General features: G+C 38.7%; 1 pseudogene across 1 annotated transcript in view; it reads left to right on the forward strand.

Moving 5' to 3' along the window:
- Positions 1-23,234, forward strand: part of LOC149537829 (F-box protein SKIP31-like) — a 97,093-nt pseudogene extending 73,859 nt beyond the window's left edge. Inside the window, exons 8-9 of the transcript XR_016355909.1 lie at positions 22,701-22,761; positions 22,911-23,234. The product of XR_016355909.1 is annotated as an F-box protein SKIP31-like (transcript). The remainder of the gene's footprint in view (positions 1-22,700; positions 22,762-22,910) is intronic.
- Positions 23,235-27,788: the final 4,554 nt, after the last annotated feature.

Here is a 27,788-nt window from a genome sequence, read left to right on the forward strand (position 1 = left end):
GCAGTCATCTATTTCTTCCCTAGCAGAAAATACAGTTCATCCATATTCCTGTACGTCGATATGCAAGATGAAGCTTGGACTTTCCAGGCCCATAGTACCCTAACCAGAGTGGGGCAAAAAGAGAGATTGCCATCCTCCAAAAATTGAATATATCACCCAATGAGGAACTGACGCAGGCAGAGCAAAATCTGACCAACTGAATACGTACAGTTTGAAGTTGAACCAGAGTCTGAGATTAAAGTTCAAAAAGTTCTTCGAAAAACCATAGGATCAACTGCCATCATGCAACTTCCCACTCATATGGCGAATTCACCCACAAAAACCTCTCAAGCCATGAGGTATCTGCTTCATTGTCGATTCCCACCAGACGTCAGAGGAAATCCCGACCAATTGCAGCCCAATGCCGGTGGCAGGTGAGGGCTGATGCATCAAGATTGAGCAGAAAAGGTTGTTTCTGCAGCTTCAACACTATGATGTTGATATCTTCCACTAAAAAGTCTCTCTTTGAGATTTCCTGGAGCAGCAACAGTATGTTAATCTTCAGCTCCCCCAAGTCAAAAAGTGAAGCCAGAAACCTCGATGAGATGCCCGTATTTACCCGGTAGCTGTGACCAATTTTAAAAAGTCTCTGCCTAAGACCATATGAATGGCCTACATCACCAAATACTAGGGTATTTACTGACCATATGAGATGGCATTTGTCTCTTCTCACATCTTAGCCTAATTGGAGTCCGATTTACCTGTTCTTCATTTCCATCATTTTTTCCTTTTAGTTTGATCCTCGTGATTCTTTTTTTCATGATTTTATGAACTCTTTTTAATTGCCCCTCGTGAATTTTCCTTTACTGATCATGAATTGTCATCCATGCATCAATTTTTCATGAATCTCAAATACCAATGACCATGAATTTTAATCAAATCAACCTTCATGATTTTTAAAAATTGCATTTATTTTTCTCCACAAAGGAGTGGAAATTTGAGGTTTATTAGGAAGGGTTGGAATTCTTAGTTGTAATGGACACCCCTGGATGTCCCATAAAACTAAACCAATTTGCTGAAATGAATTTTGTCAAACAGTTTGCATGCAACCTCTTAAAACCCCTTATAACTCTGGAAATCAAACGTTTATTTGTTTGTTGTGTTTCGTGCATGGAATTGGTATCATACAACATAAACAAGAGAGAAACTACAACAATATGCAAAGTGGAAATGAACTGCTGCTAATAAAATGTTATTTTCAGAATTCATAAAACCAAATACATGGCAGATTTATCAACTTACTAATTACTTCAGCAATATTGTCATAATACTCCAGCCCATGCTTACGAACTTTCTGCTACAATACTTTGTCCTCCAATCAGTCCACTACCTTCATAATACCATTCCCTCCAAGCGGCATAAGCGTCGGACAAGTAGTGAAGAAGATATGAGCAAAATATCAAATCTGCCCGTAGCCGGAAATGCAACTAAACTGCCTGATACTAAAGCCAATAAGAAAGAATTTCAAAGGCCAAACCCCAAGGGAATGACGTCTAGAATGTTACAAGAGAGGATAGACGTCCTCAAATGCCAAGAACAAAACTGTAACTCACACACCAATTTTTTCTCATATTCAACCTGTCTAATGAAGCCACAAATGCTTCCTTTTATTCTATTCCCACGGGTCCCCTCAACTCATATGGGCAATGTGGGATAAAAGATGTGTAATATAAAACATATATTAAAATACCCCTTATGTCTCCCTTGGGTACACATCACCATAAAATAAATATTAAAGTAACACTTTAATATTTTACAATTAAATTAGATGTTACTTTAATAAAACTTCAGGCATTAAAATGTATTAGCAATCGGACTCCGAATAATGCGAGTGATAGCTCATCGGAAAGCTCTCACCGAGGAGTATCGAATCCAATCCCCAAAATTGACCTGCACTGTGTCCTGCCGACTTACTAAAAATAGTAAGTATGCCTGAAACTGAGTAAATCAACTTCGTTTTGGCCCAAACTGGAAATGACTAGGCCAAAACACTCCAAGATCCCATTAAACCCTTCGTTAGCCCTCGGGACCATGTAGAACAAGGCTAATGCGCACACACTTGGTCAACTGCTAAAATGGGGACATTACAGTCCGCCCCCCTTGAAATTGCTTGTCCTCAAGCAATCTCAGTCCAGCCTGCTGAATAACCTGCTCACTCTCCCATGTAGAATCTTCCTCCGGCAGGTCTTTCCATTTGACCAAATACTCCTTCACTATCCTGTTTCTAAGCTTCCTCTCTCTGGTATCCACAATAGCCTCAGGTACTAACACAAGCTTCCCCTCCTCATCCAAAGGGGGTAAATCTGCAGAAGGCACTACACTCTGACCAATGGCTTTCTTAAGCCTAGACACATGAAACACATTGTGCACTCGATTGCCCTCTGGAAGCTCAAGCTCATAGGCGACTTTGCCCACTTTGCGAATCACCCTGTAGGGACCATAAAATCTAGGTTTCAACTTTTCAGCTCCACTCTTCTTGAGCGATGACTGTCTATATGGTTGTAGCCTCAAGTAAACCATATCCCCTACCTCGAAGCTAAGCTCTATTCGGTGCTGATCAGCATACAATTTCTGTTGATTCTGGGCCTGTTGTATATTCTCTTTGAGCACTTTCAGGATGTCCTGACTATCCTGCAATAAGTTTTTGGCTTTGGGCACTCTACTGTCCCCCAAAACTAAATCCATGAAGCTAGGTGCTTCATAACCATAGAGTGCCATGAAAGGAGTCATCTTGATGGACATATGATAAGTGGTGTTATAACAATACTCTCCCATATGCAACCATCTGATCCAAGCCTTTTGTTGTGTAGTTACATAGTTCCTCAAATATCCTTCCGCCCATTTATTCACAATCTCTGTTTGCCCATCTGTTTGCGGATGATAACTAGTGCTAGGTGTAAGATCTGTACCACACAACCTAAACAACTCTTGCCAAAAAACACTCATAAACTTACTATCCCGGTCGCTGACAATGAATCTGGGCAGCCCATGTAACCTGAATATCTCTTTAAAGAAAAGATCTGCCACCTGTGCTGCTGTGTAAGTGGACGGAATAGCAAAGAAGTGAGCAAACTTCGTCAAGCGGTCCACCACCACATAGATGCAATCCCTTCCCTGCACTCGTGGTAAACCAGTGATGAAGTCCATCGAAATACTTTCCCATTTCCTATCAGGAATGGGCAAGGGCTGTAATAAACCTGCAGGAAATGTGTGTTCTCCCTTATTCTGTTGACAAACCATACACTCCCTGACATACCTCTGAACATCATCCTTGAGCCCTTTCCATGAAAACCGCTCTCGGATCTGCCTGTAGGTCTTGAAGACCCCCGGATGTCCTGCTGTGGGTGCATCATGAAATGCCTTCAATATCGCCTCTCTCAAATGTGATGACGGAATCAAATAAACCCTGTCCTGAACTCTGATCAATCCATCTATCATCTCATAGCGATCATCCTGTATGGTACCTGAAATCAATCCAGAAGCCCAAGCATCTCCGACATACTCTGCTATAATCCGATCTCTCCAATCTCCTGAAATCTCTGCCAGAGCACATAAGTGAGGTCTCCGAGATAAGGCATCAGCCACCACATTTTTCTTACCTTTGACAAACTCTATGTCAAAGTCATAAGCCTGCAATTTAGTCACCCATTTTTGTTGCCGGTCATTAAGATCACGCTGGCTCATGAAGTATTTAATACTGTTGTGATCAGTCTTGATCACAAAACGTCCACCTACCAAATATGATCGAAATTTGGCCAATGCATGCATTATGGCCAACATCTCCCGGTCATAGACAGAATAACTTTTCTCAACTCCTCGGAGCTTCCTACTCTCGAATGCAATGGGATGCTTCTCCTGCATCAATACTGCTCCAATCCCATCACCTGATGCATCACAATGAAGCTCAAAAGGCTTTGTGAAATCCGGTAGAGCTAGAACTGGACATGAAGACATTACCTGCTTGAAATGCTCAAAACACCTCTGTGCTGCCCCTGTCCACACAAAGGCTCCTTTCCTGGTAAGATCTGTCAAGGGTGTAGCAATCTGTGAGAATCCCTTAACAAACCTTCTATAAAAACCACATAAACCAAAGAATCCCTTAAGCTGTGTAAGGTTTGTGGGAGTAGGCCACTCTACAATAGCTCTAATCTTTTCGAGATCAACCCGAACGCCATCTGCACTAATGATATGCCCCAGGTAAAGGAGCTCAGTCATGCCAAACTCACATTTAGATTCCTTGGCATACAATGACTCTCTCTCCAGAATAGATAACACCTCCTCCAGATGATGTAAGTGCTCCTCCCAGGTCTTACTGAAGACCAAGATGTCATCAAAGAAGATCAAGACAAATCTCCTCAGCTGCTTCCTGAATACCTGGTTCATACAACTTTGAAATGTAGCAGGTGCATTGGTTAGACCAAATGGCATAACCATGAACTCAAAGTGGCCATAGTGACATCGGAAGGCTGTTTTCTCAATGTCCTTTGCTCTCATCCTGATCTGATGGTATCCGGATCGCAAATCAATTTTGGTGAAGAAGCATGCCCCATGCAACTCATCAATCAGCTCATCAATCCTAGGAATGGGATACCTGTTTTTAATTGTTTTCTTATTCAGTGCCCTGTAATCGATGCACATGCGCATTGTCCCATCCTTCTTCTTTACCAATACTACTGCTGAAGCAAAAGGGCTCTTACTGGGCCTGATATGCCCCATCTCCAACAAATCCTTAATCGCCTTCTCTATCTCATCCTTGTGTTTCTTAGGATGACGATAGGGAGTAATCATAACTGGTTTGGCTCCCTCCTCGAGCTCAATAACATGTTCCATCCCTCTGTCAGGAGGAACCCCATGAGGAATATCGCTAAATACTTTAGCGTGTCTATCAAGTATCTTCTGGACATCTAGTGGATGACTCTTTTCTTGTGGCTCTGGTGAAGTTGGCATAATGTGGCACTCTGCTGCCCACTATATGTCATCATGACGAAAAAGTCTCTGCATTCTCCTCAAGGACACTATTCTGCAACCTCCATCTGAAAGCCCTCTAAGTACCACAGTTCTCCCCTCATGCTGGAATCTCATCTCCAATTTCGCTAGATTGAGTGTGAACTCAACTAGTGAAGCCATCCATGTCATGCCGAGGATGACATCATAATCTCCCATGTCCACAACATAGAACTCATCTTCCAACTCTTAGCCATCTCCAAACCTGATGCGAAGATTAGATATCTTCCGAGTGCATAATAACTTATCACCGTTAGCCACCATGACTCTAAACCCATCATGCTCCTCTGTCTGTAACCCTCTCCTGGCTACCAACTGTACATCTATGAAGTTATGTGTAGCCCCAGTGTCAATAAGAGATATCACTTTCTGCCCTTGGATAGTACCCCTGACCTTAAATGTGATTGCCTTTTGGGCCCCTGTCAAGCGTGCCAACGATCTATCATCCTTAGGAATGTTGCTCTCCTCTATAGTGTTACCCTCATCTGAATCGGAGTGCTGATCCTCCCCTTCTGACTCTGACTCTTCTGCTGAAAAATACTCCATTTGATTTGCCTTAGCCTTGAGAGAGCATTTATGAGATAAGTCCCAAGGCTCTCTACAATGGAAGCACAACTTCTTCTTTCGAAGTTCATTCAAGGTTTCATTGTCTAGTCCTTTTGATCCTTCTTTGGGTTTGCTATACTCTTTCTGAAATGATTTTTTGTCTTTGTCCTTGCGGTAGGAAGAATCTGTTGAATGGTTTTTTCCTTTGTATACCGAAGGGGCTAAATCTCGTGCCTTTTTAGTTGCTTCAGCTAACGTGAGTGGATCATGTCCCTTCACCCAACCTCGTAATGGATCAGCAAGACCATCACAAAATAACACCACCAATCTCCTAGGAGAGATATCAGTAACAAGTACAGACAAGCGCTGAAACTCGGCAATGTAAGCATCCACAGAACCTGACTGTTTTAACTGTGCTAGCTCCTTGAAATGTAACTCGGGATCCTTAGTGTCAAATCTCCCAATCAATGTTTCGGTGAATTCCTCATAGGATGTAATCTGATTATGCCCCAAAGTCACCATGCCATGATGCCACCATTCATGTGCAACGCCATCCAAGTGCATAGCCGCATACTTGATAGCCTCCTCCTCAGGCATAGGATTAAGCTGCAAGTATGTATCTACCTTCTGCACCCAAGCTCGTGCAGTCATCTTCCCTGAAGCATCATAATAAGGTAAAGAAAGTTTTCCAACTTTCTTCCTCAGCTCAAAGTTTTGATTCCTCCCTCCTGCTTTAGGCATGTGTCTCATCCTCAAGTCCATATAATCTCTAAGAGAAATATCTGCCTGAAACTCTAGTCCACTAGCCTCCCAGTCCCTCCTGAACTGATCCTGTAACTCGGTAATCTGCGGTTCGTTTACTGGATGAACCAGATCTCTGGGTGGAAAAGTGGGTAGAAGAGGTCTCGAGCTCACAGTCCGTGCTGGGCGTGCAACGTGTCTAAAGTTATCAGCCTCATTCCCATTGTTGCCGTGTCCATTATTACCATTAATGTTATTCTCAGGACCATTGTTGTTGCCTTGGCCTTCATGGTTATTGTTTCCCCCGTTGTTATTGTTTCCCTCGTTGTTATTGTTTCTGTTGTTGGCATCACCTGGATTAATATTGACACCCATCTGTCTAGCCATGAGCTGCAACATCATGTCCATTCGCCTATTCTGCTCCTGCTGCATACGCTGCCCCTGCTCTAATGTATCCAGTAACTGTCGGAACAGTACCTCCCCTTGATCTGGACCAGCATTTCTGCCTCCGCCTAATCCTGTATTCCTGTCATCTCGATCACCCATATTATTGTCCTGATCACAGAATATCTCCTCTGTGTCTGTATGGTTGAATTCAATGTCCCCCTGCACGGATGTACTAGACTGTTTGCTTTGCAAGTCTGAAATCCTATTTTGTCTTGCTCTGGTATCGCGGAAATTATAAGACCCCTGTCGCATGCTCAAACATAAATGCTTAGCCTGTGTTTTTTTTACTTACTTTTTCCCTCTATCCGGCTGTTCCAAATTCCCTATAAGACCTCCACAGGATGGCAGGACTTATAGCTCTGATACCACTGTAATGGACACCCCTGGATGTCCCATAAAACTAAACCAATTTGCTGAAATGAATTTTGTCAAACAGTTTGCATGCAACCTCTTAAAACCCCTTATAACTCTGGAAATCAAACGTTTATTTGTTTGTTGTGTTTCGTGCATGGAATTGGTATCATACAACATAAACAAGAGAGAAACTACAACAATATGCAAAGTGGAAATAAACTGCTGCTAATAAAATGTTATTTTCAGAATTCATAAAACCAAATACATGGCAGATTTATCAACTCACTAATTACTTCAGCAATATTGTCATAATACTCCAGCCCATGCTTACGAACTTGCTGCTACAATACTTTGTCCTCCAATCAGTCCACTACCTTCATAATACCATTCCCTCCAAGCGGCATAAGCGTCGGACAAGTAGTGAAGAAGATATGAGCAAAATATCAAATCTGCTTGTAGCCGGAAATGCAACTAAACTGCCTGATACTAAAGCCAATAAGAAAGAATTCCAAAGGCCAAACCCCAAGGGAATGACATCTAGAATGTTACAAGAGAGGATAGACGTCCTCAAATGCCAAGAACAAAACTGTAACTCACACACCAATTTCTTCTCATATTCAACCTGTCTAATGAAGCCACAAATGCTTCCTTTTATTCTATTCCCACGGGTCCCCTCAACTCATATGGGCAATGTGGGATAAAAGATGTGTAATATAAAACATATATTAAAATACCCCTTATGTCTCCCTTGGGTACACATCACCATAAAATAAATATTAAAGTAACACTTTAATATTTTACAATTAAATTAGACGTTACTTTAATAAAACTTCAGGCATTAAAATGTATTAGCAATCGGACTCCGAATAATGCGAGTGATAGCTCATCGGAAAGCTCTCACCGAGGAGTATCGAATCCAATCCCCAAAATTGACCTGCACTATGTCCTGCCGACTTACTAAAAATAGTAAGTATGCCTGAAACTGAGTAAATCAACTTCGTTTTGGCCCAAACTGGAAATGACTAGGCCAAAACACTCCAAGATCCCATTAAACCCTTCGTTAGCCCTCGGGACCATGTAGAACAAGGCTAACGCGCACACACTTGGTCAACTGCTAAAATGGGGACATTACATTAGTGGACAAGGAAGTTCCACACTTCCTTCATTATTTACTTTGCAAATTCTTCAAGAGTAGAGATTTGACCTCCACAAGGAAAATCTCAGTTTTACATGCTCGATATGGTGGTTTTGCTTTTCATTTCAAGACTTGCCCAAGATGGCAAATCAACTAGCACTAAGGAGAGTGGAAATTTGCACATAACAAGGAAGAGTGGAAAATTGCACCTTACAAGGAAGGGTGGAAATTCCTAGTAGACAAGGAAATTCCACTCTTTTATTTTTAACTTTGTGAATCTGATCTTGGAGCAGAAAATTGACCGCCACAAGGAAGGGTGGAAATTCGTAGTGGACAAGGGAATTTTTCTTTATCTTTCATTTTTCATCAACTTTCAATCTCTAGGAGTGGAAATTCAAGGGGTACAAAGAAGGGCGGAAATTCCTAGTGGATGAGGAAATTCAATTCTTCATTCATCTTTTCAATTTCACTTGACTTTCTCTCAGTTCAAAAGGGTGGAAAATCAATCATGGCAAGGAAATTTTCTTTCATTTTTCATCAACTTTTCAATCTCCAGGAGTGGAATTTTGAGGCTTTTAAGGAATATAATTTTCAAAGGGAGGAGATTCCTAGTGTACAATGTAATTCCACTGTTTTTTACAATTTTTCTTGCAAATTTTCCTCTAGGATTGGCAAATCAACCTTCACAAACGAGTGTGGAAATTCCTAGTGGACAAGGAAATTCCAGTCTTCATTTTCCTTTAATATTTGTGAGAACCCCAACAAGTTCTAACTTCACCCTTGGCAAAATGTGATCTTGTTGATTTCAGACTCAAGGAATATTGTCAAACACTTGCATACGTTCCGAATAACCAAGATTATACATAAATTCTCTTCAATTTTTTTATCAAAAACTTGCAAGACTATGACAATCAAATATAGATGCGAGTTCCTGGCAATAATATTTTGAAATTGATCATTCATTCTGTATTGGCATTATGACAAACACTTTGCATGAATTCAACATTCAGCTGCTGTCATTACATAGTAATAACATTTTTAAAAGACATTCAGCTGCTGTCATTACAAAGTCATACAGAAGTGTCATTTTTTCAAACGAATTGCCATGAAATATAAACTAGAAATAGCTATTTCATCAAACATTTGTCTTGCTGCTTGCATTCTTTACACAACCAAACACACTGAAATTATCTGCTAATCAATTGCAGATGTTCACGATCTAATTTTATGCATCAACTTTATTTGTAATCAAACTATGGATCCTGAAACTGATTTGTATGCAGTCATAGATGACCAAAATAATGTCAAAGTCCTCTGTTGATGCCCTTCAGTGACGTTGTAGCATGTAATTCAGTTTGGTCACATTCAATAGCACAAACATGCCCTGAGTCATACATATGCTGCCAAGAATTCAGGATGTCATATAACTCCTTTAAGGTATCAAACATCTCTTCAGCCGATTCTAAATTGGAGATGACTGGAATCAGATTATCTTTAACAAAATATGTCATGATCTTTCTGGCCAACACTTTGTTTTTCTTCCACTGAGCTTGAGTAGCCTCATCAGAAAGTTCCAAAACAGTAGAGTTAACATTCTCCAATAAATCATTTTCTTCAAGAGCAACTAGGATTCTTGGTTTCCAAGATGTAAAGTTTGAGGAACCTTCCAATCTCTCCCTTTAAGTCCATTCACCATCTTTAAATACTAAGAGGATTAAAGAGATAAAAGAAGAAAAAACTAGTTCAAAATCAGAACTTCAGCAACCTGGCTCTGATACCATGTTAAATTTTGAACCAGATTATGAAAAACAACAAAACTTAAACACACAAAGAACCTTTTTACCCTAGAAAAACCCTCATCTACGAGGCAAACAACCCAACCCCACAAAATGGTACCCTTTGTTGAGTAACATGGATCCTTTTCTGCAAATGTAATAATATGGCCATTGTAATTGATATGTTTCAAATGCAGATTTGGATCTCATATAAATATGAGAGGAGACATGTCTCATGAAGAGACATGTCTCTAAGGTTTAATCATCATTTAATTTATATAATTAATAATAAAAGTTGTATAATAAATATATAAATATATGTGTGGGTGTGTGTATTATATAATAATATAATATATATATTATATACTATAACATATATTATTATGACATGAATATGTATATATAGAATATGATGATTTACCAATAACAACAATGTATCTCAGATCGAATTTATCCGACTGAAGCTACAACTTTAACACTCCCTCTTAGCTAGGGAGGATTTGCAAAACACCTTGTGCTCTCAAGTATATGAAGAGATATCGTCTCAGTATGATATTCCTAGAATGACATATATAAGGATATCAACACACATGTATATTAACATATATTACATATGGAATTTGCTTCAATTCACTATGAGGCTAAATTTCTCAACGCTCCCTCTTTAGCAAGGAGAGAATTACAACAATTATAATACAAGATTTGAACACAACCGTAAGTGTGGTCTATGATAGATTTAAGCTATGGTGTTTGGAAAAGATCTGGCCCAAAGAACCATAAAAATTTGATTTTCATGGTGCTCGACAAAATCCAGCCTGAAGAACCATGATGAGTTGGTTATCAAGGTGTCTGGCAAAATCTGGCCTGAAGAACCATGATAACACTTGCTCCAACACATTTTGGTGTTAGGAGATAGGTCAACTATTGATAAGGTCATCACCTTACAATGGTTACCTTCTGGTTGATACACTTGTTATCATGACTTCCAACACTCTGGGACAACAACTAAATGAAGTTTGTTATGCTAACAGGTCCACCATTTATAAGATTGTCACCTTACAATGATTACCTTCTGTTTATATATGTCAATGAAAGATCATCACCTTTCATTACATATCATATGTGAAATAGTAACCACCATGAACCCAGTCAAAGGGTGGTGCAAAGGCTTTCACCTTAATTTTTTCTCACACAGAAGATTGCATTACAAGGAGTTTCTCTTAGAACTTCTCATAGAGAAGATATCATTCACAAAGGATTGCACCTAAAAAATTCTCCCTCTGGATAATGATCTGGGAAGTCAGGTCCTCTAGTTACTCCATTAGAAGCTCTCTTCACCCAAGGATGCCTTTCAAACTCCCTCTAAATCTAATATCAATCTTCCGAATTTCTAGTGATAAGTCAATACTTCCTCATGGTGCACTCAAGAGAAGGCCCATCAAAATCATGCAGTCACACGCATGTATTTCTAGACTCCCTCTGGGTATCAATCTTCTAAGCTCTTGCATTGCCTTCGAAGAAGTGTCATACTTCCTCTTAATATAGAAGGATACTCATAATCTCAATCATCAAGGGTATTTGCTTCAAGAGCCTCGTTGATCTTTAGACGACTAACGGATTCTAGATCACACCTTTTTTTGAGCTACTAGCATAAGATTGAATTTGCACAATATTTGGTAGCATGTGTAAGGTACCATCCTTCTTTTCTTGCAAGATCATCCCTACACATAAAGGAAAAGATCAAGGCAAATACTTATATAGAATGTATAGAATTACAAATAGGAGAGAGACTACGATGAGTAGACAACTGTAAAAGATAATAAATACTTATTTGCACATGAGGGTCCATAGACATTTGAGAATGAAACATCTCCTTTCTAAAGATGGTTCAAGTGGGAATGGAACATTGTTTATTATTCCCTCCCACAATGTAGAATTCCCTCTCTTATATTGTTTAACAACTTTGTGTTACATGGAATGCGTTTATATTTATGCTTCCTCTCTTTATTGAATAATCAAATTGACTCTCTTCATTTGTGAAGAGAGATAATTTGCTTGGTGATGATAGGCACTATGCCTCTTTTATGATTAAATGGAACTCCTTGTATTGGTTTTGTTTAATTCAGATGATTCTACCAACCTATAACCGTATGAAGTTTGCTTCAAGTAATATATGTGGAAATTGATGATTCTACTTGATAAACTGGAAAGTAGGGATCCTAGTTGATCATTACTTTCTTCTTATTAAAGGAAACTGCTCCCTGATAAGAGGGATCCTAGACACATCTGATACTCCAACCTTGGTGTCATCCTGATTGGACAGGAGATCATAAACACAGTTTGGAGCAAAACAACAGTGGATGAAGTTGTACTGTTGATTTTATGAACAGACAGATCAAGTTGCATTTAATATTATCATATTTCTGTCCATGCGATCTGTACGAACAATTTCCATTAACTGACTCATTCCAGTAATACTAAAGTCCAGACCAAATCTCCAACCACATGTCATAGCAAAATTCCAGACGGTATTAAACATTCAGAAGCAATCCACATGTACAAGTGTCTCTGATATCTGCTGGAAGTGATGTTTCTTTCAACAAGTGCCTTTGAAATTTCTTTAATAGCTTTCTCAAACTCTTAGTATCCTCATACCTTGCAGGATGAATCTGAAATAACAACTAATATCATGTTGCTGCAAATATGTCTCGGACTCTGTCAATACTTCTAGTTACAGGAGCATCAGCGGCCTCAGAAGAATACGACAGTGCTGATAATACTGATGTCTGGGAGATATTTGAGACTTAAGTCCAAAATCACACACAGTGTACCAATACAGGGACCCGTGCTGGAATTTTCACTATCTGGGGTGTTATCTCTGGTATTTGTTTTGTGCATGTAGGTTTGAGTAGTCACTGAACTCTGCTATATTACACTGAACTCTCCGCATGATTATGTACTATTTGAATCTTCTCTTCTAGCAATAATAGGAATAACACTTCTGATACAGTCCTGATTTGCAGGCTTACTTTGTATTAGCAACCTATGGAGAATTAATACCACAAACTGGAAATATCTACGTGTCTATCAAATGTAACACTGCACTCTAGAATGATCCAGTCATTTATTATCCACGTCGCATCAAATCATACCACCATAATGGACTTACAATTCTCTGTCACCAGTGAATACAAATACTGTGTTTTTGAGAATAATTTTTGCATGCACTAAAGAAGAATACAATGATACATACAAAAACAAAAGTCTATGACCCGAACACTCAACAGGTAGTCATTCGAATTGACAACACTTATGAGCAATGTAGCTTTGAATCCTCACAAGATGCAAACGGATGTGCTACACATACACAAGTCATTATGAACTGCACACAATCATCAACTCAACTGACTCCCATTCTAAGTAAGGCAACATGATAATATGATAAATTCAGCTCCTGCAAATTAATCTTTGGCAACAGAGTTTGTGAATGTTCAGGCCCATTCATACCCTCCAATTCAACCAAATCAACACACTCAATATGCAAATTCCATTTGGTCCATTTGTGCACCCTATCAGCGTGTTGGTTTTGTCAAGCTCATAACCATCAACATCTTGTGGGGAGCTTAAAAATTGTTCAGTCAGCCATTTCAATAGATACTGCAAACTACAACATCTTTATAATTCTCACTCTCTCATATATGATCACAAATGTCATGCGACTTCAAACTCCATGGTCAAGAAAAAAGAAACATTCAGCAATCAACACCGTAAATATAGTGCAACTCTTTCAATTTTATAGTATTACGTCTCCAAAGACTGCCATTATCAAAGCCACGGATTGTGTATGGCTCTCACACGACACGACCTCTAGATACTGTCAAGTATGGAGTGTTGGCGATGTGTCTTGAATTCATCTTGATTGGAACAAGATCATCTGTTTCTTGAGTTGAACATGGATATGAAGTATGTCAAAACAGTGACCTTGATATGAGATCCCTAGCCATCTGAAAGCATGAATATGGCTTATGCAAATTGCAAATTTCGTGTCCAGGACAATATACACTTGATATATAACTTGTATATTTTTATTTCGTTCTCCGCAGTTATTTTCTAATGACTTTGCACACCTATACATAGGCCCAATTTGGCTTCAGTTACTAACAGTTCTGAAAAATGAACATATTATTTTAAGAATTGTGCTTAAGTGCTTCAGTGGTTGTAGTGTAGAAGTCATGATGTTTGATTACACTGTTTCAAATTGTTTTTGACCGCTGAGTCATCTGGATCTGTTTGAGTGCCTACCTGTAAAAGACAAATTCAATATTATAATCAAAATTATTCCTGCGACGACATGTTTTTCACAGATTATCATCTGTACATCAACACTTCAGATTTTGCCCAAATATAATTAATGTTTGTAAAATATTCATGACTCCAGACGAGTGTCTTAACGGGTCCATTTTGTCTCATATACACACTTTAAAAAAAAATTATTTGTGACCTGCATGCTGGTCTGTCTGCCTCCCCTCCTGATAATCTCTTTGATGTCTGCACAAGAAAAACTTCAATACAAACAATTTATTCATTGCAGGCAGCGATATCGTGGCAATGCTTTCAAAAATCTGATGAAAAACATGTTTGTAGATGATCTGCATTAAATACAAAGTTGTCAACTTGGTAATATTAAATAGATATATGTGACCTCTAGAGTTATCGCACTCAACCCGTTCAAATTAACAGCAAAGAAATGGAATTGTGCTGCTGCTTCCGTACATTTGCCAGCCTTGCCTGCCGACACCTCTCCATACATTCTTGGAGTGCCTTCAAGTGGTTGTCCTGTCCATTGAAGATGGACCAATCATCCAAAAATGCTTCGAAGTTGCCTACTGACATTTTGTCAAAGATGTGTAAAATGATTCTCTACAACATGGCAAGTGCGTTACATAATCCGAAGGGCATCCGGTTGTAAGCATATACTCCATCCTCCACCACAAAGGTAGTTTTCAATTTATCTTCTTCAGCGATAGAGATCTAGTTATAGCCAGAGAATCCATCCATGAAGGAGTACATCTTGTGTCCTGCCACTTCTTCTAGAATTGTGTCCATGAACGGGATGGGGAAGGGATCTTTTATTGTGACAACATTCGGGCATTGGAAGTCCACACATATCCGGGTTTGGTTCCATTCCTTCATGGATATCACTATTGGTGACACCCACTCACTTATTTGTACTTTGAATATTATGTCGGCTTCCAATATTTGTTGTATTTCCTCATCTACGCATGCCGCGTAATTTTCATTCATTCTGTACGGTTGCTTCCACACAGGTATGGCTCCAAGCACCAAAGGTATGTGGTGAATGCACATCTCTGGCGGGACGCTTTTTAAATCCTTATAAGTCTAGGCAAATATATCCTTATACTCCATGAACATTTTAAATGCTGCAGCCTTCAGTACAGGGTTCTAGTCGTCCCCGACAAGTAGCTTCCTCGGGTTTTCCGTATCGTTAAGATTGATGGCCTCCACTGACGGCTCTTCGTATCTAATGGCTTTCCCTTCAAAGCAATGGGCAGGACTCTCGTTGATCTCTGCATTGCCTTTGTATTCCACAAACTCTGGTGGGAATACCTCCTTCTCATCTTTAGGTTCCTCAATGCCAAGCATGTAAGAATGGAAGAACTCATAGTCCTCCATCTGCCAATAGAAAAGTCTAATCATTGAACTAGTCTCATCTCTTGAACATTCCTCCAATTCCAAAATGCCCTCGTCGTTCAGATCCATGCGAGCTCTTCCCTCATCCATCTGATGTTCTCCATTTGACTCGGACTTTGACGACGATGCCATTTCTTCACTTACTATCTGTGTTCGGAAGTCAATGGCGAACTTCCACCCTCCACTTTCCATTGACAGAATATTCATTTTCCAATTGTGATTCACCTTGGTTGCCACCAACCATCCTCTTCCAAGATTGGTGTCATATCCCTTTTTCTTCAAGGGAATCATGATGAAATCAAGTACAAAGGGTTGTGTCCTGATGGTTACCTGTTGAGCCACTAGGGCCCCAATGATTTTATCCCCTGCTGGTCGGCGTTGTGCAGGTTGAATGCGGTCGGCCATAGAGTAGGTTTGCTGAGTTTCTTCCATGTCTCTTTGGGAAGGACGTTCACCCTAGACCCACCATCCACAATGGTGTCTGTCAGGATGGTTTTGAGGATTCCCATCTTGACCATTGCCGAGTGACGATCATTGCTTACTGTCAGCAATGTGGGGTTTGTGGTCGACCCTCCTGGTCAATTTGGTTGTTCATGCATCTTCGGTACCGTTGGTGGGTTTGTGTAAGTGTTTAATAATGTTGTCCTTAATTGTGGTTTTGTTTGTAAGAGGTCTTGAAGTGTGACGGGCACCTCCATTTGCAACATCTGGTCCAATAAGTTGTTCTCCCCCTTTGTTCATTCAGGAGTAGTTTCGTTGATATCTTTTTTACCCTTCATTGCCCTTTCTATTTCTTCTCGTGCCTCCTGCAGTCTCTGCTTCTCGGTGCGGGGATCTGGATATGTTGCCTGCTTGGCCTGGTTGTGGGTGAGGACCAAGACCTTCTCCTCATCAATGTTAAGGAGGTTTACTTGTTTTGGGCAGTTGGCATCTTCGTGGTTCCCTGGACCACACCATCAACACAATTTTTGAGGAGTGTCACCCTTTGGGCAATCTCTAGCAAAGTGGCCCCATTGGCTACATGCACGGCATTGGATGATGAGCCTTCCCTTGGAGTCATACTGTATCCTATTCTTGTTGTCATTTTCACCCCATCCCCCTTGGTGGTTGTTTCTGTAGCTGCCAGAGTTGGCATTGTTGTTGTTCCCCTGTGTCTCATTATTAATGCCAGAGGTGGATGGTTGTTCCTATGTGAAGAGTATTTGTTGGCTTCTTGTTTTCATGTTATAGGGGCACTCCTTTGTAGAATGGCCCAAACCTTACAAATATCGCACATTGCCTTCTTAGGACATTCTCCCTTTGTATGTCCTTTATCTTTACAATCGATACACCATATTTCTCCCTCTATACGGCTAGTGGTTCCCTTCATGGACTTGAACTCCTTCCTCATCCGCTCCATGTCCTTTTGGAGGGCCCGTACCTTCTTGTTAGGTTCTTCGTTGCTGTCGGCATTGCTTTCCTCTTTAGAGGACTCATTGCTCTCAAAGGAGGATGAGGATTTACTCTTCTTCTTTTTCTTTTTCTTTGTTGTCTTGCCCTCACTTTCCAAGTTCATGGCATGGTCGTAGGCGTTTGTGTACGATGTGGGTGGGACTATCTTCATCTTCCTTCTTAGTGCCTCACGGAGTCCTTCTATGAACTATAGTTTCTTTAATTCATCGGCGGGTTGAGTACCCATCCTGCTAAGAAGATCCTTGAGCCTTCGATTTTAGGCTCATATGGTTTCCTTTTTCCCTTGTTTGCAATTGTAGATCTTGCAACGACCTCATTGTCATCCTGTAGTAGTTGAAATTCTTTCTTTAGATCGTCCCATGTGATGATCTTTGCCTTGTCCATATCAGAAAACCAATCCACTGCCACTCCCCGTAGGTTGGTTGGAAACTGGTGCAACCACTCGTCTGCGTCTGTGACGGAGTTGGCGGTCCATATGAAGATCCGTTAGCCTTCGATTTTAGGCTCTTATGGTTTCCTTTTTCCCTTGTTTGCAATTGTAGATCTTGTCGACGAGCTCATTGTCATCCTATAGTAATCAAAATTGTGCTCGAAATTCTTTCTTTAGATCGTCCCATGTGATGATCTTTGCCTTGTCCATATCAGAAAACCAATCCATTGCCACTCCCTGTAGGCTGGTTGGAAACTGGTGCAACCACTCATCCGCTTCTGTGACGGAGTTGGTGGTCCATATGGTTTCACATGTACGACATTGCCGTATTGGGTCTTCCTTCCCGTTGCCTGTGAACTTAAAAAGTTTTTGTTTTTGAGACATTGTGTTTCTTGTCCTTTGATGACCAGTTGTGTGCGTACCACTTGATTGTGTCCCGAAATTGTTAGGAATTGGTCTCGACGGGTTACCTTGACCACCGTGCAGTGTTCCTTCGACACTTTCTTGTGCCCTAGTGTCCTTTGTTGGCCTCACCTCCTTTCCCACTTATTCACGGGTTCCCTCTCGTAGTGGTGTATGGGATGAATGTAGAAATTGTTCCCTTGTCTCCTCGAGCATAGTTAATCTATGTCGTGTTTCCTTGAACAACTCCTCGTTGCTCCGTGCCTGCCGTTCAAGCGAACTATGGCACCCTTCGATGGTTCCTGTGCCCCTGCGTAGTTGCCTTCTACCACACTTGGTGATTCTTCTGACTGCCCCACAGTTCGTTCTTCAGCAAGTTGTCTTTGTTGCCGCCTTCGTTCGGCTTGGATTAAATCTCCACGCACAAATTGTAATCCATCAATATCCTTCCTCAAGTTCCTATTTTTATTTAAGAGATTGGGCATTTGACATATACCACGATATTAAAAAATAAAACAAAACACTCTTTTATTTATTTAATCTACATACATCATGTGGTCGACTCATGCGACAGTTAGACTCTTGAGTGCTCTTGGTACCATGGCTCAAAAGCTCATGGTTCAGTTCTGCGACATCGTGCATCTCTCTCCTCATCGAAACGCTTCAGGGTTTGTTGACAATGTTCCTCTTGTTCCACTTCTTGCTGATGTCTCTTCTGGGACAGGAATGCTTGTGCAATTAAACGGGGGAGTTGGTCTAGGAACCTGTTCGTTGTTGGGCTTGCATGCATGGCATCCCACACAATATCCGGTGCAACCTCGTTTTTTGCGACTTCTCTCCGTATGAAGGTTTCAAGGCTTATGCGGTACAAGATGTGGAAGTTTTGGGTCGCCTTGTGCTTGCCTTCTAGGAGTTTTGTCTCATCCTCATTAGTTTTCTGGTCGCTTGGTATGGGTATTTCTATTTATTTTCGGCATTCCATTCGCGACCACTCCGGATTCGAACTGGCAATGATGCCAAATGTTCAACTCGTAGGTGAACAAGAAAGAAACATATAACTTAACAAAGTAAAATATTATTTATTCATCAAATGCTTCCGTACATAACAATAATGTTCAATACCGATGATCCAAATACATAAGTGTAAGCCACATTTATAACATGCAACATGGTGCCAATGAAATGACACAACCATGCCCGTACCGGTAACCATCTAACTACCCAGTTTGCCAAACAACATGTATATATATATGTATGTATGTATGTATGTATGTATAATATAATATATATATTATATACTATAATATATATTATTATGACATGAATACGTATATATAGAATATGATGATTTACCAATAACAACAATGTATCTCAGATCGAATTTATCTGACTGAAGCTACAACTTTAACACCTTTATTATGATTAAAAGTTAAAAGACAGTCTTCAATCTCTCAAACAATTCTTCACAATCTCAGATACAACTCAATGACATATGTCAAACACAATCTGCAACTAAGACACTCAACATAAAGTCTCCTCTGAGCATAACTGTATATACAACCAATACTGAAAACCAAAAGCTAGGCAGGCTGATCTGCAATTTACAATAACTTCACAGGCTAACTCACAATACTGCAACCTGATTGAGAAACATGATTTCTTACAGAAATATATATATGCATGAGAGTTGAAAACCACACAACCTCCTTTTGATAAACCGTGACCTCTTCCACATATATGAAAGCACGGAACTTCCAGATATGCAATAGATGACAAAATTCAGATATAAAGAAGCATCAGACTTGAAGAGATCTATAGAAACGATCTTCTTCAGATATAAATATGCATGGGACTCAAGAAGTCTATTTAAATGAACACCTCCAGACAAAGTAACAAGAATCGGAATCGGATCGGAATCGGCAAGGCCGAATCAAATCGTGAATCGGCCATGAATCGGAATCGAATCGGCCATGAATCGGAAAATTTAAAAAACCCTTGAAATTTAGTGAGTAACTTATTTCATAAACCCTTTATCGCTGATTCAATTCACCGATTCACAAAAAATCGTTTGGCTTGAATCGAATCGCCAAATCGCGTGAATCGCATGAATCGCCGTGATTCTTGGAACTATGCCTCCAGATATCAATATGCATTGGGCTTGAATCTCATTAGCTCTGTTTATTAAAAACGAACTCCTCAAATGATTAAATGCTGCAACCAATCTCTGAGCAACTAAAATGCTACACTCCGCCCTGTGTATCTCATATGCGTGAAGAACAGGCCTTTTACGGTGAGAAGCAACTGGAAAGACAACACCGTTTTCTTTGGATGGATGTGTGTAACCAAGAAGAGTCACTCCCAGCAAACAAAAGCCACCTGGAATTCCAAAAAGGTGGATGGCTTCTATATGCAAACAACATATAAGAATAACTAATATTTGCGGTAGAGGAGGAAAAAGTTCATAACTGCTGAGAGATAACTGTCGCACACTTTCTCTCAACTGACATTCAACAGTTGTCTTTAGCAGAGCACAACCAAAAACTGAAGCTCATCAACTGATGAAAAAAGCAAACATCCTGACAACCAGTGACTCAAGTGAGAGTGAAACAGTTGCACTTTTGAAGAAGTCAAATGACAAGATCTGATTGAAGAACTGCAACAAACAGAGAGAAGATCTTTCTTGAAGCTACACTAGAACGTCAACAAGTATCCTACTTGTTTTCTAGTTTTTCATTTTCTCTGTCTTCACACCTTGGAGTGTCTTCTTTCATTTCTTTGGCCATGAAGAGAACTTCTTCTCTTCCACTTTCCGAGAAGCTTTCTTCACTTTCAGGTGAGCTTTTACTTCCTTGGTCATATAGGGCCTTCTTGTGTCTTTGAAAACTCTTCTTGAATTTTCCTGGATTGCACTTTTTTTGCTACAAAGATTCTTCTTGTTTTTTCTTTTGTCATAATATACCTTATCTTCTTCTCTGCTCTCACTTCCAACCTGTGGACATTTTGTAACATAATGACCTATATCACCACAGTTGAAGCATATAAGTGTATACTTACCTTTGCACGTGTGGATCCTTATTGAACTCTGGGCTTCTTCCTCATTGCTTGAGCTTTCGCTCAATGTTGGAACTTTGTTCTTCTTCCTTGATGCCTTGAAGGTGACTTCTTGCTTTGATGTTGTTCCATTCTTTGTCCTCATTTCATATGCTTTAAGAATGCCATGAGACTCATCCATCTTTGAGGTATTTAAGTTCTTCATTTATTTGATAGCCAAAACCTTTGCATCAAATCTCATAGGAAGAGATCTTAATATCGTTTGCACAATATATAATAGCCAATGGGCTTAATTAGTTCACAATGAAGTCAGTCGAAAACCAAAAGGTTATATGTCAATCACTACAGGATAAAGCTAGAAGGCTAAGGAATCCTAGTAGTGTGGACATCATTTCATTTTAACTGGATATAATTATTAAGTTAATTAAGAGTATTGTTTACCTTTCAGAGTGGCAATAATTAAATGTTTGTAAGGTATCCATCTAATAGAGTAAAGCTTAATGGCAATCCTCACATTTTTCTCTTTTCTTTCCATGACCCATGCTATTTCATCCATAAATACACACTTAATCAAACATTCTACTGAATTCAAGGTTGTTTTATTCAAGAATGCTATCATAACAGAGGAGTAATACCTCACAACTCTCATGCTTCAGGTGCCTCTGCAAGGACCAAGGAATTCCTAACTTGTGTTATTGTATTCAAAAGGGTTGAAATGATGAGACTGTAATATGGTCAAATATAAAGTCAACATCATATCTGATTCCCATGTTTCCAATCAGGACATGTTCTAGAGCTCTATCCCTTCATAAATTTAAAACCTAGTTTTTGAAAGCTGGAGTCAGATACCACATCAATGAAAACACAATCATATATACAGCAAGTTAAGTATATAGTTGTAATAGTGATTCCCAACCTTAAAAATCATTTTCTGTAACACACAGCAAGGGAATTCAAAAGTAGATACTCTGACCTGGCAGTGAGCAAGTTACAGAGGCAAGCAAGCAAACTAAAGATTTTTGCCAATTCTCTAATCAAGCAATCAATCATTGGCATGTCATCTTCCACATTGTAAAGCCTTTTTTTATAAGAATTAGAGTGTCATCAGCCAATTCCAGTGGTGGATATGGAAGCTTCAGAATCCAGGAGTTTTCTTCTTCCATGCTATATCCATTTCTTCGCTAGGCCACTACCAGTCAGAGTTTTATCCTCCATTCTCTACAAAACATCTCTAGTCCCACGATGTTCGAAAATCAAAAAGAGAGTTGGTGTTTTGGGTGACAGAGAGATCCTCTCAAAATTTCTGTATGTAGTGGAATTACTCTCTTGGCATTCATTCACAAAAAAATTCTTTCAAATTTTTATCATCAATTTAAATTCAAAATTTTTGTTTTTGGATAGGCTGTATTCAAAACAAGTAGTCAAACAAATACTTGAGTGTATGTTCTTGATTAAGAGTTTCATACTTATTTGGAGAGTCAACCAAATTTCCTTTTATCATTGTTTATATTGTTCACTTGTGTTAATATTTGTAATGTTGCAGTTAACTCCTGTTGCTTTGTTGTTTTATTTTTTTTGGCTAATCACTTTTATTACTCCTGATATTGTGCAGCACGAGCATACTTGTTGGGATATAATTGTAATGATGAAGAAGAGCTTGAATTGGCATTAAGGTAAGGTTTTGTCTACTTTATCACATCTTTTTCTTCTTTTCTGAATGTTGTGACTACTGCCCAATTACTTTGTCAATGCTAGCCTTTATAGTGATTTTTTTAATTGGTTATGCACAAAGTTCAATGATTGATATGATTAACTTAATCAGGGAGGTGATATATCCCGGCTCAAACAAATTGTGAGGGATCATTAAGAAGTGAAAATTCACTAGCATGTAACATGGCTGGCGGAAATATCTTTGGCAAGATTTTTTCAATGCCAGTTATATTTATAAAGCTCAAGTTGTTTTTAGCTGCCTGAATTTAGGTTTGTATTATTACCTTGGATATCCAAGAGCAGTTCGATAAACCAGGTTGTAATCTATTGTCATCTGTTGATATTTCATAGCAGTTCTCTTTTTGAAAATTTAATTATGTATATTTCACCATATGGATGCTTTGTTAATACTTAAAAATGTTATAGTTGGAATGCATTTAGCCTTGCATGTTTTGACTAGTATCACACTTTTGTACTGTTGTTAGTTATCAAAGACTCTTCACTTTTTGTGCCATTAGAGCCTTTGAAATTCTAAGAAATAAAAATGACTTGAATTCCTATATATATATACTCACAATTTCTGCTGACTACACTTGTATAGAATATAGCCATCTCTTTATACATTTATTCACACATCCCACTGGTACCATTTCTCATGTCTTCTGGTAGCTATTTGCAGAATAGGTTTATTAAATTATTTTGATTATGCTTGATAATAGCTTTTCTGTATCTCCAATTATTTAAGGCTACACTAAATGACAAAACCATGGCCTTTGGTAATGCGGTTTCATTTTTTAATTTATTGTTAGAAACATTTAGAAGTAATCGGAAAAAGGCTTCAATGTGAGGTAAAAGAATCACCGGACCCTTGGTAAGGTTTATCTATTGAAATAATAAATGTAAAATAACATCATAGCAATTTATAGTTTTCAAACTTTAATAGGTTGGACTTACATAATAACAATGGTGTTGGAATAGTTGCTGATCCTTGTGCATATTCCCATGGAGTTGTATTGCATTATATGCACAGAGCACTTTGCAAAACTATTTATTTAGCTTTGACAAATTGTTAGTTACAATAGAATATTTTGTAATGATATTTTCAATGTTATTTATTTCATGAATCAGCTGGATCTCCCATTTGCTGTTGGGTGAGCTCTTCTGTAGAGGTATTTCTTTTTGGTGGCCAGTACATCTTTGGTTTGGGCGTGGTTCATTTTCCAACACCGCAACATGTAAAGGCGATTTTTTTTGGCAATAATGCAAGTCTTCTGTATTTTTTATGACATTAGCTCCGAGGGAAGTGATTGCAATAACTAATTAAAGGGTTGCTATTGTTGGCAGTTGTGGTCATTAATGACAATTCTTTGCTTGCTTGAAGATGAGAGCTTGCTGATATGTGTTGTGGTGTTGAGCTTTTATGTCAACCATTTGCTTGGTGTGATGTTGTAGTCACGGGACTATGAGATGTATTGACTTGTGTAACCATTTGGTTGAAAGTAGGGTGCATATTAGGTGTGTTGCTACTCTTGTATTGATATGAAGTAGAAGGTAAAACGTTGTGCTAATGATTGATGGTTGATGGTGACTGATCGTTGATGATATCTTCTTTTGTAGATATTCACCTATTTGATGTGTACACCATGTTGTGTTGCTATTCATAATAAAGATGTGTTAATGATGTTGCATGATGTGTGAGATTTTGCTATTGTGTTGATAAATAAAATTCTTAGTAAGATTGGATGTCAACCATCCTTTGTTGATAATGATTCATGTTAGTGATGAGGCTTGAAATTGAAAGATTATGTAGTGATGATATTATAAGGAGATGATAATTAGAAGCATGCCATTATCGAGATGAGGATTAGAAGCATGACACTATTGAGACGAGGATTAAAATATGGTATTGTTGAAATGTGGATTAGAAGCGTGACACTATTGAGATAAGGATTAATAACATGACATTGTTGAAATGAGGATTAGGAGTTTGACGTTATTATGAACAATTGTATGGTGTTACTGGCTATTGTAATAGTATCTCTTTTGTTGCTCTCAATAAGCAAGTGTTATCACCAAAGGTGTTGTGATCAATGAAGAATGTTGAGAAGTGATTTGGTAGTTGCCTAGAAGAATGCTCCACATTCTTTTGTGTTTGATGTTACGGCCTTGTGGCTTGAACTATAGATTGTGTGTTATGTGGATGTGCGCTTCTATCTTTTCAGGTCCTTGGTGTGGCTACATTGTGTTGGTGTTTTGGGTGTGTTAGGATAGTTCTAGAAAAAGCTTTGCATTTCTTTGCATTTATCTGTCATGTGTTGGGCCTTGGATGGAAGGCTTACAATGGTTGTGCAACATCTCCATTCATTTTTTTTGGTAAAGGTCTACTGCAAGCATATTTTTGATGATATGCTTCAACTTGTATTTTTTTTACCTTTTAGTGTTGGCAAGAGTGATCAACTGAGCATGGTTGTGAGCCAAAAAGTGTTGCAACTTCTATAAACCCTACCATCCTTTGTTGACAATGATTTGTGTTAGTGATGAGGCTTGAAATTGAAAGATTATGTAGTGATGATATTATAAGGAGATGATAATTAGAAGCATGCCATTATTGAGATGAGGATTAGAAGCATGACACTATTGAGACGAGGATTAAAAATATGGTATTGTTGAAATGAGGATTCGAAGCGTGACACTATTGAGATAAGGATTAATAACATGACATTGTTGAAATGAGTATTAGGAGCTTGACATTAGTATGAACAATTGTATGGTGTTACTGGTTGTTGTAATAGTATCTATTTTGCGCTCTCAATATGCAATTGTTATCACCAAAGGTGTTGTGATTAGTGAAGAATGTTGAGAAATGATTTGGTAGTTGCCTAGAAGAATGCTCCACATTCTTTTGTGTTTGATGTTATGACCTTGCGGCTTGAACTATAGGTTGTGTGTTATGCGGATGTTGTGCTCCTATCTTTTTAGGTCCTTGGTGTTGCTACGTTGTGTTGGTGATTTGGGTGTGTTAGGATAGGTCCAGATAAAGCTTCGCATTTATGTGTCATGTATTGGGCCTTGGATGGAAGGCTTACAATGGTTGTGCAATGTCTCTATTCAATTTTTTTGGTAAAGGTGTATTGCAAGCATATTTTTGATGATATGCTTTAACTTGTATTTTTTTGACCTTTTAGTGTTGGCAATAGTGATCAACTAAGCATGGTTGTGAGCCAAAAGGTGTGGCAACTTCTATAAACCCTACCATCCTTTGTTGACAATGATTCATGTTAGTGATGAGGCTTGAAATTGAAAGATTATGTAGTGATCATATTATAAGGAGATGATAATTAGAAGCATGCCATTATCAACACGAGGATTAGAAGCATGACACTATTGAGACGAGGATTAAAATATGGTATTATTGAAATGAGGATTAGAAGCGTGACACTATTGAGATAAGGATTAATAATATGACATTGTTGAAATGAGGATTAGGAGCTTGACGTTAGTATGGACAATTGTATGGTGTGACTGGTTGTTATAACAATATCTCTTTTGTTGCTCTCAATATGCAATTGTTATTACCAAAGGTGTTGTGATCAGTGAAGAATGTTGAGAAGTGATTTGGTAGTTGCCTAGAAGAATGCTCCCCATTCTTTTGTGTTTGAAGTTACGGCCTTGCAGCTTGAACTATAGATTGTGTGTTGTGGATGTTGTGCTCCTATCTTTTTAAGTCCTAGGTGTTGCTACATTGTGTTGGTGATTTGGGTGTGTTAAGATAGGTCCAGAAAAAACTTTGCATTTCTTTGCATTTATGTGTCATGTGTTGGGCCTTGGATGAAAGGATTACAATGGTTGTGCAATGTCTCCATTCAATTGTTTTGGTAAAGGTGTATTGCAAGCATATTTTTGATGATATGCTTCAACTTGTGTTTTTTGACCTTTTAGTGTTGGCAAGAGTGATCAACTGAGTTGTGAGCCAAAAAGTGTGGCAACTTCTATAAACCCTTATATTCAAAAGATCCAATGAGCTTGAATCCTTAAATGGTGGCTTATGGCTTCCTAGTCACAACGTGCAAGAATCCAATGATGATGAAGATTGCTTTCAGATAGAGCAAACAAGACTCTTGTAAGGTGCACTATGCAAGGAGGATGCAAGAATTCAAAGATCTCCATGGATTCATGCATGATAAAGAACAAGTAAAGCTAAGCAAAATGCAAGTAAGATCTAAGCTAACATAGATGAAAGATTACTATGCCATATTAATTATGCTAAGGTCTCTATGCTAGATGTAAGAAAATAAATAACAAAGCTAAGCTAAATGATGATGCAAGATCTCCACTAGTGCTCAAGAAATCAAATGACAAAGTAACACCACCACCTTAACACAAATTAAGATGACCTATCACGGATGCAAGATGCAAGATGAGAACTCCTAAATGCAAGATTCCAAGATGAGAGAATAGGGAGAGAGCCTCTTTTTAAAGAATTTGGAAATGAGTAGACAATTGAGATTAAGAGGCAAAATAATGAGCAATGATGGAGATTTAAGTCTTGGTTGATCCATGTACTCATGTTTTTAAGAGCCAAAAGAAAAAAATAGATTAAGTGGCAAAATAATGGATGGTTGAGATAGAAGGAAAAAAAACCTTTTGCAAAAGTCAAACACTTTATCTCATTGGAAAGTGCACTCTTAATTGGTGGGAATTTTTTGTTTGTAAAAAAACACCTTTCTTAGGTGCACTTAGGATAAAGGGGATTTTTCCTTTAACTAAAAGGGGTCATGTTCTTTTAATTAAAAAACATAGGATAACATGGTCAAGCTTTATGATATAATCAAATAAATGATTATGTGATAATTTGATAAAAGATTACTAATTAATCATGCAAAATTGATTTAATACATAAAAAGATCTAGTATTTAGATTTAATTAATCAGAAAGAGCTTATAGTTGGCTAGAACAAAAATGGGTGATTACAATAGTAATGTAATTATCT

The sequence above is a fragment of the Cupressus sempervirens genome, chromosome 9, assembly GCF_028749045.1.
Source record: "Cupressus sempervirens isolate cs-2001-9-10 chromosome 9, ASM2874904v1, whole genome shotgun sequence".
Lineage (NCBI taxonomy): Eukaryota > Viridiplantae > Streptophyta > Pinopsida > Cupressales > Cupressaceae > Cupressus > Cupressus sempervirens.